Source organism: Trichosurus vulpecula, chromosome 7, assembly GCF_011100635.1.
Source record: "Trichosurus vulpecula isolate mTriVul1 chromosome 7, mTriVul1.pri, whole genome shotgun sequence".
In the NCBI taxonomy this organism is placed as follows: Eukaryota; Metazoa; Chordata; class Mammalia; order Diprotodontia; family Phalangeridae; genus Trichosurus; species Trichosurus vulpecula.
In genome coordinates, this window is record NC_050579.1 from 13,276,812 (window position 1) to 13,287,847 (window position 11,036).

The following is an 11,036-nucleotide window of genomic DNA, read 5'->3' on the forward strand; positions in this document are numbered from 1 at the left end:
CATGTCCCTTTCTCCAGAAAATAATTTGGTTAAAAAATCAAAGTTTCCGAAGCATTATTCCCTCTCCAGTACTCCCAGTTCATCTGTTTGTCTGGGCCTGAACAGGTCTCTCAAGGCAGAGGCTACATGTTTTCCAAATCAGTAAGTGATTTATTGGGTATGAGATTACATCTGGTGGAAAATCCTGGACGCTGTGCAAGGTTGGGACCTGGCCCAACATGGACTGGACAGAAAGTGAGTCAGCCTGGCCTTCTCTCTCCTCCTGGGAGCCACGGCCTGCTCAGCACCATGATCTTCTTATAGGGAGTGGGGAAGGTCTCATCGGGTCCTTTAGCAGCTTCTAATTCAGCCAAGGTGGCAGCCAAGGAGGGCCGGGGTGGAGGATGAGAGGTTTGGAGGACATACAGTCCCCTGCCCTCGTGGGGCAAATGGTTTAGTAAGAGAATACACGAGCCCCAAGACTGAGAGCCAGCGTCTCAAATGATGCAAGAGCTGCCAATGAGGCCCCTGAGAGACCAGCCTGTATCAAGGCCTCTTTGTCACCGCTGGGCATGAAACGGTGTTTCTGCTTCTCAGGTTGATGGGAACCTCAGTATCGTCCCATTTGTTTCCTCTTGTCAGTCAACAAGCATTTATTAATCGCTTCCTGTGTGCCAGGCCTGGTGCTAAGCCCCAGGGATTCAAAGAAAAGGAAAAGCGTCCCCTCCCTCCAGAAGGAGGAAGACCCCGTGTAAACAATGAGACACATCTGAGATAAATACAAGGTCAATCTGAGAAGAAATCCAGGAAGGCCACTGGCGGGGCTGGGGAGGGGGTGGGGAGGGGCGGGGGCACAGCCAGATCTTGTGCTCCTGGATTGGAAGGTCATGGATCTGGAGCTGGGAGGGCCCTGAGGGGTCCATGGGTCCAGCCGCTTTATCGTACAGATGAGGAAACTGAGACCCAGAGAGGGTAAGTGATGGCCAGATTCAAATCCAGGTCTTCCGACACTGAGACAGATGTGCTGGAGCTATGTGGTATCCAAGGTGCCAAATATCAAGCAATAAACATTTATTAAGTGCCTACTATTTGTCAGGCACTGCACTAAACTCTACGGATACAAAAAGAGGCAAAAGACAGTCCTTGCCCTCAAGGAGCTCCCAATCTAATGGGAGAGACAAGATGCAGACAGATATGTACAAAGTAAGCCATAGACAGAGTACATAGGAAATAGGTACTGGAATTAGAACCCAGCAAAAACCTATTTATCTGGAATCTGGAGGGCTCTACAGAGATAAGGCGAGGTGGGGAGAAAACAGTCCCTGCCTAGACATGGAGAAAGCAGCAGTTCAGGGCCCAGGAAGGAGACGGAGCAGGAGAGCCAGGACGTCATGAGAGTTAGCATCCAGAAGGGTCAGCAGCAACCGCCGGCCGCAGGTGTCTCTATACAAACGTGCAGCCTAGAGGCTGAAACAAGGGCCCCATGGGCTGGGCCTCTCCTGCCCTCCTGGGGCATGCCCAGGAGTCAGTGGGGCACCTGGCGGCAGGCGCTATGTTGGCCTCCTCCTCAACTCCAGCGCCTGGGGGTGCACCTGAGCTTCCTCTCTCTGGGAAGTAGAGGCTGTGTCTTGTGCTTAGGTCACCCCAGGAGCACAGCAGCTGACAGACACTGGCTAACTGAGCTCAATTGAGGGGGCGTACACAGGCACCCCAACTGATGTTCTCACAAGCTGGTTGAGTCTTAGGATAAAGACCTCCCGTTCTTATAGGAGGATCCTAAAGCGCCTCCCAAACAGCCCCGTGAGACGCATCGTAGGACAAGTGTTATCCCCCCATTTTATAGATGAGGCTCTGAAAGGGGAAGGGACCTCCACGGAGTCACAAAGCTGTGTCGCTGGTGAGACTCCGAGCCAGGCTTCCTGGCTCTGAGCCCAGCATTCTCTCTATTAATTACCCCATGTGCCTGGCAATGGTCTGAATGCCTTTTCCACTGAGGCGGCTCCCATTGGTTTTTCCAGTCAGGAAGGTCATTACTGACTGCATCATGGTTTAGCTTTCATCGGATCGACTAATTCTGGTGCGTTCTTTCTCTGGGGTGAGATAACGGCTTTCCTCCATCCACGTATGTCTGTCTGTCTCATTATCTGTGTGTGCAGGTGAAGTTTTAGAAACACAATTTAAACATACGCGCAGATACGTGTACAAAACATACACACATGCATCTATATACAAACATGTGCATGCCTGTGTGTATACAGAGAGAGAAGGTGAGAACTGGCCTGGGGGCTGATGGCCAGCTCCTCTACCTTCCCACATCTCTGGAGACCTAGAAAATAGCTGTATTCTGATATTCCCAGAGGAGAGTCTAGGTGGGAACAAAGTATTCACATTCTGAGGTTCTCAGGGGACAGTCCTGGGGGATAATGATGAAAAGATCAAACTCGGTCCTTGCAAGGGGTCCTGGCCCATAAGTTACCCACGGCCTCTGTGACAGGGAATGCCAAAGTCAGGGAGTGGTGAGTGATCCGGTCTGGATATAAAATGTGTATGAAGGGGAGCATGCAGTCAGACTGTAGAGGGTCTTCCTTGAATGACAGGCCACAGGGCTCAGATTCAATCTTAGGCAATGGGCAGCGTCTGCAGGTCATACACAGTCATCCCTGCCCCTTGAAAACATCACCACGGCAGTTTCCAGAGCCTGGATTGGAGAAAGGAGAGGGGATTCCCAGAATCCACAAGAGGGAAGGGGTCTCAGCAGCTCTCTGGGCTGCTCTGGATCAAAGGAGCCTTAGGGGAGAGCCAGAATTGACTTTCAAGGCCATCTAGGCCACCCTCTCCTGTTTGTAACTGAGAAAACAGGCCCAGAGGGTGATTTGACAAAAGTCACATGGAATAGCTGAGCCAGGTTTCAAACTCAGATCCTCTGGCTCCAATTTCCTGTGCTCCAGACACCATGTTGATTCTCCACATCTGCAGAGCAAGGGAAGTTAGACTGGAATCTCTCCAGCTCTAAAGGTCTGATCCTGTAAATATTCATCCAGGTTTAGGGGAAAGTTCTTGGATATTTCCCCCCATCATCTCTGGAGATTTGGGAGTAGGGCAATTCCCATAAGATTTATGTGCATCTTCCTTGGAAACAGAGCCAAGTCCTCAGGCAGACCATTTTGTGAGACAATCACAAGGCCCAAGTTCGGCTCTGCCCCAGTCAGCCAAGCTGTCCCAACAGATAAGGATGGCTTTATGAAGAGAGAGCCAGGCCCCAGAGATCCCCCACGCCCAAGATAAGATGCTTCATTGTCTTGGGATGTTTCCTTAACCCACAAAGACCAAGAGGGCAATGACGAAAGGGTCCGGCTCATTAGAAAGGTAACTGAACCTGGGATGACATGATCTGAGTATAGTTAAGGTAGAAATTATGGTCAGGACAGTTGTTCCCCTGCCCCCTCCCTCTGGTGCCTCCACCTGAAGTGACTGTTGTTTCTTGTCGGACCCCTGTGCTATCTGGGACCTGAGCAGTGCCGGCAAGACCCAGAAACCTCTCAAACAAGAGCGTGATTTTCCATAATTCAACTTGGAATCTTCTACCAAAGACACCCATGAATTATGATTCATGGTGGGCAGCTCACTGATGACCTCGTGCTCCTAGTCTGGCTCCTGCACGCGAGGATCGCTCTCTGGCTGCTGGCCTCCCTCTGACCCTCTCCCAGTGGGCCTCGGAAGCTCCTGATATAGACCCTATTTGGAGCATTGGGGAGCCCCGTGAATTGTTGGCTCACCTCAATGACCAGCCCAGCAGTTTGGCAGTGAGCAATAGAGAAGACGGAGCCAAGGGAGGGACCTCAGGATGGAGACAGAGCAGGGAGCAGTGGGTGGGCATCCTGTATTCTGTTCTTAGAAATGACTGAGAAAAGAAAAAATGGTGCCTTGGTAACAATACAGGTTCTAGAGTCAGCCTGGTGTTGGGCGATCTGAGGTTGGCAGAACTGAGTTTGAATCTCAGCTCTGCCATTAATATGGCATAATGTTGGTGTTGAATATGGATAGCTCATTGTGGGTGGTGGGGAGGGTGACTCATTGCCATTTACTGCCTCTGTGTCCTAGGGACAGTGGATAAGGCCCTGGCTTCGAAGTTGGAATCCCCTCTGCCAGACTGACTTTGGAGAACACATCACTCCTCTCCGGGCCTGTTTCCCAAGTGGACATAAGCAGGTATAAGAGAGTTGGTTCAGGCTTTGGTCCAATGAAGGCATTTTCACAGTTAACCTGCTGAAATGATAGGACTGCTCCAAGAAAGCCTCTGAAGGACCAGGAGATGTGGGGGCGGGGCCGAAGAATCAGCCACATCCCTGCCCAGTCACCCCTAAAGAAGAGGAGCTGGGTAGGTCTGGAGACAGAGCTGAGGCGGCTCTTGGGGGTGGAGCAGAGGGAGATGGGATTCTCCTGCCTCCCATCAGCCAAGAAACAGATGTACAATAAATAGTCCACCATGCCCTCTCATGGCAGATACACACAGAAGCATCTGGGTATGGATGGAGTGATCACCTGGCACCTGGAGCCGGCATCCTGCTTCCTGGAGAACAGGAAGGCTTGGACCCAAGACTCCAGGATGCCACAGGCTCCAGGGCCTGCTGTCATCTTCCCCAAGCACTAGGCTCTCTGGCTTCTCAGAGACAGCCGGACTCTGGGCTGCCTTCTCCCCTGGCAGTCTCTGTAAGATACCACTGCCAATGGATGGGAGGAAGAGTTGTGTCTTGTCCTGCTTTGCTGGGCTTTGCATAAGTGCCCGAAGAGATGGCTGCCCTATCTTTCTCCATTTCTATTAGACTCTCTTTGTTGGGAGCTGGTCATTGTGATTTTTGAAAAGCCACCAGGGCCTGATCCTTCAGCCAAGTGGTCTTTAGATCCTTGGATCGCTCCTGTGTCTATCCAACGACAAATGACCGGTAATTCTATCAGGTTGAATGAAGAACTTCTCCACGCTTTGGGGTTGGGTGTTAGGAAAACTATTTGTACCCAAGACAAATCCACCTCCTTTACCCATTCATTTAAAAACTGCTTATCAGGGGCAGCTAGGTGGCGCGTTGAATAGCGCACTGGCCTTGGAGTCAGGAGGACCTGAGTTCAAATCTGTGTAACCTTGAGCAAGTCACTTAACCCCAATTGCCTGCCTTCCCCCCTCCAAAAACAAAACAAAAACAAAAAACTGCTTATGACAGACCTTCTTTATACAAGGTGAGGGCGGGGCGGGCAGGGAATGAGATTAGCCTGAGCTGCTTGCTCTCAGAAAGCTTCTAGTCCAGCCCAGTGAATGGGCCCCACATAAGGGGTGTCCAGAGGGTTTCTTTGAGGTGGCCATGCCCCCCTACTTGGGCACATCCCAAACCATCCAGATCTTCCTGTTCTCATCTGTGTCCTTCAATGCATCAGATGCCTTCCTCTGGGTCTTTTAACAGCCCATGGATGTGGCATGACCAGCACACCACCTTTTCCCATCGCAATGACATCTTGTAGACAGTGAAACAGATTTTAATACTATGAAATAAATAGCTCACAATACAATTCTTTTTTTTTTCACAATACAATTCAATGAACATTTATTAAAGGGAAAAGTGTACAGGGTTCTGGGGACACAAGTTGAAAAATTGAAATGTCTCTTGCCTTCAAGTAGCTTACAGGCTAGTCCAGGGATGGAGAACTTGTGGCCTCCAGGCCACATGTGGCCTTCTAGGTCCTTGAGGGCATCCTTTGGACTGAGTCCAAGTTTTACAGAACAAATCCTTTTATAGTCAAAAGATTAGCTTTGCAAATGTGGATAGAATACTGGCCCTGAAATCAGGAGCGCCTGAGTTCAAATGTAGACAGAGGGGTAGCCGGCACAGACCTACGGAAGCCGCCCACAGGCCAAGCCTGGCGCTGAGGCTAAGCTGGGGCTAAGCTGGGGAGCAAACTTCCCAGCTGGGCTGGAGCTGGCGAGGGCCTAGTCCAGGGCAGGAGGAGGAGATGGTCTGGAGTCTTCCTCCTCATGCTCCTGCTCCCAGGTCTCCTGGCACCATGCTGTCTAACTCTTGGGGCCAGACCCACCCGTGCTGTTCCCTAACCCTCTGCTGCTGTTGCCCAAGCCCCTGCAGCCCCAGCCCCTGGTGCTGCCTCTGCTGCAGCTCCCCCTGCCCATCCCCCTAGCATTTCCCCCAGGTCTATATCAAATCGAGCCTATAGATCAAGAAGAATGCCATCCGGGATGACTCTGAGGTCACCAGCCAGGTCCTGAGGCTTGGCATCAATGGGAAGACAGAGGAACCTGCCCTCAGAATGCTTCCAGATTGCCCCAAAGCCCAAAGGGAGGCGGGTCTGCATTGGGGAATCTCTCAGTGCCCACACATTGTCAAGATCGTGGATGTCTATGAGACGCTGGATGTCTCCTGACTCTTACGGAGTACGTCAATAGTGGGAAGCTGTTCAGCCTCATCCCTGGCCAGGGAGACCAGGCCTTCACACAGAGAGAGGCTTCGGACATCAGGAAGCCATTCGGTACTAAATGCTCAATCAACATGGTGCACAGGGATGTCAAGCCTGGCAGTCTCTCACTGACTTTGGCTTTGCCAAGGAAGCTACCAGCCATAATTCCCTCACTACCCCCTGCTACACATCATATCATGTTGCTCCAGAGGTCCCAGCATAGGATAAATCCTGTGACACATGGCCTTTGGGTGTCATCATGTATCTCCCACTGTGTGGTTACCCTACATTCTGTTCCAACCATGGCCTTGCCATCTGTCCTGGCACAAAGACATGAATCCCAGTGGGCCATATGAGTTTCCCAATCCAGTGGTCAGCGGTATCAGAGGAAGTCAAAATGTTCATGTGGAATCTGCTAAAGACAGAACCAATCCAAAGAATGACCATCACTGAGTTTATGAATCACCCTCGGATTACGCAATCTATGCGGCTCCCTCAGACACAGAGTCCTGAAGGAAGCCAAGCAGAGGTGGGAGGATGTGAAGGAAGAGGTGACAGTGCCTCGGCCACTGTGTGTGTTGACTCTGAGCAAATCCAGACTAAGAAGACTGAAGATGCCGCCGACCCTCTGCTCCTAAAGAGGCAGAAGAAAGCCCGGGCTTTGGAGGCGGCTGCCCGTGCTCACTGGCCCACCCTCAGCCCTCCTCCCACACTGAAGGAGGGAAAGCAATAACTCTTTAAGTTAAAAGCAGAGACATAGAACCATCCTCCCCCAGTTCCTGCTCACATGGAACCCGGAAACTTGTGAGTGGATAAATTCGGATCCTGTAACTGCCGCCTACCCGGGGTGACTCCTGGGAGGTTGGGAGGGTGAGGAGGACAAGGGGGCACATTGCTCTCAAGACCTTCCTCATTGTGGGGTTTTCTTGGCTAATTTGGCCTTAAATTTTTATTAAATTTCTATTTTTTTCTCCTCCTCCTCCTTTCCCTCCCAAATCATAGGACGATTGCCCCAAGGCTCAAAGGGAGGTATTTTGGGGATCTGCTTCAGGAAATAAAAAAAGAGTTGGCAAACTACGGTCCACAGGCCAAATCCAGCCCGCTGCCTGTCCTCGTACAGCCTGAGAGCTAAAGATGGCAACCATCTATTAACCAGACAAGTTTGCTTCAGAGCAAGAATGACATGCTTCACCTAGTGCCAGCCCCCATGGAGTCTCGGTGAGCCAGCTTGTGGAAATGTGGCATGGAGAGAACTTAACACTACCCCCCAACTCCAGAGAATGGATCTCTTACTGTTTCCTGTCCATCCAGTTCCCGTGTTTTTTAATTGCCTGTGGTGCTAGAACTGAGTGTTCATACCAAAGAAAGATCTGACTAAAGGAACCTTTCTCTCTCTGTCTCTCTCCATCTGTCTCCCTCTCTCTCTTTCTCTCTGTCTCTCTTTCTCTCTCTCTCTCTCTGTCTCTCTCTCTCTCTCTCTTTCTCCCTCTGTCTCTCTCTCTCTTCTCTCTCTCCCTCTTTCCCTCTCTTTATATCTCTCTTTCTTGACATTCTTTTAAAATTTTGAGTTCCAAACTCTCTCCTCCCTCCCTTCCCCTCTTACACCCACTGAGAAAGCAAGCACTGTGATATCAATTACACATGTGAAATCACGCAAAGCATATTTCCATATCAGTCATATTTCCCTAGAAAAGCAATAAAAATAAAGAAAGTGAGAAAAGCATACTTCCATCCACACTCAGAGGTCATCCATTCTCTGTCTGGAGGTGGAGAGCACTTTTTCATCGTGAGCCCTTTGGAACTGCCTTGGATCACTGTATTAATCAGAGTAGCCGAGTCTTTCACAGTTGATCAAGATTCCAACATTGCTATTAATTGTGTGCGATAATCTCCCGGGTCTTCTTTCTTTACTTTGCATCAGTTCATACAGATCTTGCCATGTTTTTTTCTGAAAGCACCCCCCTCATATTTCTTTTTTTTGGAGGGGAGAAGGGAAGGAAATTGGGGTTAAGTGACTTGCCCAAGGTCACACAGCTAGTAAGTGTATCAAGTGTCTGAGGTCACATTTGAACTCGGGTCCCCCTGACTCCAGGGCTGGTGAGAGCACTACTCACTGTACCATCTCGCTGCCCCACCCTTGTCATTTCTTAGAGCCCAATAGTATTCCATCACATTTCACATACCACAACTGTTTAACCATTCCCCAATGGATGGACATCCCCTCAATTTCCAGTTCTTGGCCACCACAAAAAGAGCTGCTGTAAATATATTTGTCCATATAGGTCCTTTTTCTTTAATCTCTTGTGTATGCAGACCTAATACTGGTATTGCTGGGTATGCCCTTCATAGTCCTTTTGGCCTAGTTCCAAATTGCTCTCTAGAATGGTTGGACCAGTTCACTACTCCACCAGCAGTTCTTTAGTGTACCTGTTTTTCCTCATCCCCTCCACCATTTGTCATTTCTGATAGTTATGAATTTGTTTCAGTTTGCCTTTCTCTAGTCACTGGTGATTTAGAAAGCTTTTCATATAATTATAGATATCTTTGATTTCTTCTTCTGAAAGCTGCCTGTTCATATCCTTTGACCATTTGTCAGTTGAAGGAATAAGGCTCTTATTTTTATAAATTTGACTCAGTTCTATACTCAGTATTATGTTTGAGAAATGAGGCTTTTATCAGAAAACTTGCTATAAAAATTCTTGATACAACTTCTTTGTCTATGGTGCTTTTTAGCAAAATGTAGTTTCCTTGATTAGGTCTATTTTTGCTTTTCCTTTGTCTGAGATGAAGATTGCTACCCCCACCTTTTTTACTTCAGCTGAAGCATAATAGAATCTGCCCCAGACCTTTATTTTAATTGTATGTGTGTCTTTCTGTTTCAAGTGTGTCTCTTGTAAACAACATATTGTTGGATTCTGGTTTCTAGTCCATTCTTCCATCCGCTCCTGTTTATGGGTGAGTTCATCCCTTTCATATTCATAGTTATGATTACTAACCATGTATGTCCCTCCATCCCATTTTCTTCTCTCTCTCTCTCTCTCTCTCTCTCTCCCTCTCCCTCTCTCTCTCCCTCTCTCTCTCCCCCATCTTTTCTGTCTCTTTCTGTCTCTTTGGTTAGTGAGGCAAGTACCACTCTGAGCCTCCAGGTGGCAGAAGTAGTAGTAGTAGTAGCAGCAGCAGCCGTAGCAGCAGCAGCAGCAGATCTGATAACTTGACTGTGGGCTGCCTTTTCTCCCCAGCCTGCTGCCATGTGTCCATGAACACACGGCACCAGTAGTGGAGAGCCTTGAGAGGTCAGAGGAAGCGCTCGCTGTCCAGGAACTGGAGGTAGTAACAGTTTGCCATCACCAATAGCAGCTGAGGCCAGTAAAGACCCCTTTGGATGGAATGAATGGAATGGAAATGCCCAGACTACAAAATCCAGCACAAAATGGGAAGTCAGGATTTGAATTAGGGTCTTCTGGAACTGAAAGATGTCTCACCATGCCCCACTGACCTCACAGTAGGGAACATTACACCATTGCCTGTGATACCGGACAACTGTGTGTGCTTAGTTTACTGGCTTGTCAATGTTCTGTCAGTTTTCATGCAATGTACAGGATGGTAAATGAGCAGTTATACCATTTACAAGAAAATCATTTATTCGTGGTCATTTCCACCAAAGTCAGGGTGGCAGGCTCCCTATCAGTATAATAGCCAATTGCAACCAAGTCAGGAAGGATAAAAGGATTTTCATTCTTCAAGACCCTAATGACCCCAGCATGGTGCATATTGACAAAGTCAGGAAGACCTAGAGTCTAATTCTGCTTCTGTTGATCACTGGCTGGAGGACCCCAAGCAATCCTTTCCTTCTGTGCTGTCTCTCTCTTGATAAACTCATCCCCTCCCGTGGCTAACTATGACTTCTCTGAGGATGGCTTTTGGATCTCTATATTTAACCCCATCTCCCCTCAAGCATCAGTCCTGGATCTCCAAAGGCCGACAGGGCATTTCAAACAGGAAATCCCAAACTCAAGGTACCTAAAACTGAACTTCCTCCTCTCAGTTCTCTTCTCTTCCAAATTTCCCTATTTCTGCCAAAGGCACCATCATCTTTCCAGTGCCTCATGTTCATTATCTCAGCTCGATCCTCAATCCCAACATATCCAATCACCAAATCTTAGCACCTCCACATCTCTTCCATTGGATCCCTTCTCTCTCCTCACTAAACGATCACCTTGTTTCAGGCACTCATCACCTCTCAGCAAGACTATTCAAAAGCCTTTTAATTGGGCTCACCTCACTCCAATCCATCCTATACACTGCTGTGTACATCTGACCATGTGACTCTCCTACTCAACCAACCTCAAGGGATTCCTGCTATCTCTGGGATGTCACTCTCCCTCCCTTCCTCTGTGATATGGCCAAAGAGTCCTTCTCTCTCTTTCTCTATCACAAAACTCAATCTCCCATCTCCACACCTTTGCTGCTGGCCCTGCCCCACACCTGGACTGCACCCCTTCTTCCCCTCCACTTGGTTTCTGTTTGTTTTGCTTTAGCATATATTTAGCATGTTTGCTGTCTCTACTTTTTAACATCAGCTCCTTTTGAGAAGGGATTAT

The 11,036-nt window shown here is 48.9% G+C and overlaps 1 pseudogene; it reads left to right on the forward strand.

Annotated features, from left to right (window-relative positions):
• The first annotated feature begins 3,316 nt into the window (after positions 1 to 3,316).
• LOC118857425 lies at positions 3,317 to 7,168 on the forward strand (annotated as a pseudogene).
• Positions 7,169 to 11,036: the final 3,868 nt, after the last annotated feature.